The sequence below is a fragment of the Saimiri boliviensis genome, chromosome 2 (assembly GCF_048565385.1).
Source record: "Saimiri boliviensis isolate mSaiBol1 chromosome 2, mSaiBol1.pri, whole genome shotgun sequence".
Lineage (NCBI taxonomy): Eukaryota > Metazoa > Chordata > Mammalia > Primates > Cebidae > Saimiri > Saimiri boliviensis.
Window position 1 is genome coordinate 28,146,340 of NC_133450.1, and position 1,978 is coordinate 28,148,317.

Below are 1,978 nucleotides of genomic sequence, written 5' to 3' on the forward strand. Positions count from 1 at the left end.
AGTGAGACCATGCCTCAGAAAAAAAAAAAAAGAAAGAAAAAATAATGAATTCTATTTAATGACTGCAACACCTGAAGTGACGATCAGCTTCTTGGCTCTTCCTGTCAGCAGAGGTTTGGGAAAGAACGCTAGACGGAGCATTAGCTACCAAAACCCAGATTCCAAAGGAAATTGATGAGAAAGCTCCTCCTCATGACACATCTGCCCAGTCCACGTGGAGGCTCTGCACTGAAAGGGGATCCTCTTTTGCCAAGTTTCGCCGGGAGACCAAAGTTTACACTGCAAGCCTCTGTGCTGGGGGAAATGCCAGCACTCAGGGAAGGCCTTCTGTGCTGTCTTCCCAGGCTCCGAATTACGGGGCTCAGCCCGGTGTCCACACCCTAGGCATCCACGGGCAGCAGCTTCACTGGTGAGAGCCCCAAAGATTGCAATGTGCTGTCAGAGGCTGTTGCACTGGGCTCCTCCCAAGGGGCTGTGACTCCACCACCTGCTGGGATGTAGCCCTTCCACATTCTATGGATTTTAATCATCACAACAGCCCAACACTGGCATCATCTGAGAGGGGCAGGAGAGACATGCACAGGGGAGGTCTAATGTTGAAACTTGGCCTCAAACCGGCCAGTGGTCAGCCAGTGGGTTCAGAGGGCACTGACACAGGGAAGCGAGCCTTCTCTTCCCCTCTCCTGTCATGAGGGCTGCCACTGGAGAGGCAACAGGCAGAGGCTGTCCCTCTGAAGGACAAATGGATGAGACTGAGGGTGGTGGCTGAAGGAGCTCAATCAGGCAGGCAGGCACCTGGCACAGTGATCCCTGTGGTTTTTGTCCCCAGCTGGCTCAGCAGGAGCTGTACGTGGCCAGACCCTGTGGCACCTGTTGCTTGTGGGCAGTGGTGTGGGTAAGGCTGTGTCAAGGAGGCCAGCGGGCACTCAGCCTGGGGATCTCTGAGGTGCAGCAGGGTAGGGCATGCTGGTTTCAGGCTCTGTCAAACCAAAGATGACCCTGTGTTCCCTGAGCCAGGTGTTGCCCTCAAAGTGCTCAAATGGCAGCCTGTGGAGTCTTGCAGGGACAGGCCAAGTCCTGTGCTCTGTGTCACTGCCTTCTAAGGGAGGTGGAGTCTCCAGCAGGACATGCAGGCCACTGACAGAGAAGTCCCTGTGGACCCAAGCTGCATATTGCCCCTTGAGAGCATGAGGGGGGCACTGCCTTCCATGTGACGTGCAGCCTGACACAGGACCTGGTCACAGCACCCAGGGACGTGGCTGTCTGGACAGAGCCAGATGGCTGGGTAAGTGGAGTCATGACTGGGAGATGAGAAGGTCATCTTGCCTTTCCACTTCACCAGGTGATGCCATCCTGCACTGGGCCTTCTCCTAGACTAGAGGACGACCTGCTCATGGTCTAGAAAGCAGTAAGGAATGGAAAGTGGGAGGTCACAGTGAGGGGAACATGGGAGGGCAATCCAGAAGACACCTAGGCTGGGTGCGATGGCTCACGTCTGTCATCCCAACACTTTGGGAGGCCCAGGGGGGCAGATCACTTCAGGTCAGGAGTTCGAGACCAGCCTGGCCAACATGGTGAAACCTTGTCTCTACTAAAAGCACAAAAATTAGCCAGGCGTAGTGGCGCGTGCTTGTAATCTCAGCTACGAGGGAGGCTGAGGCAGGAGGGTCTCTTGAAACCTGGGAGTTGGAGATTGCAGTGAGTGGAGATTTTGCCACTGTAGTCCAGCCTGGGTAACAGAGCTGAGAGACTCTGAAGAAGAGGAAGACGAAGAGGAAGAAGGAGGAGAAGGAGGAGGAGGAAGAGAAAGAGAAGGAGAAGGAGAAGGGGAAGGGGAAGGGGAAGAAGAAGAAGAGGAGGAACAAGGAGAGGAAGAGGAAGAAGACATCTGAAGGAAGGAATTGAAAGCGTCCCAAATAGATCAACAAACCATGGAAAAGCAGAGCTGTTAGTGGAGTCCCTGGAGCTCTTTGAGGGT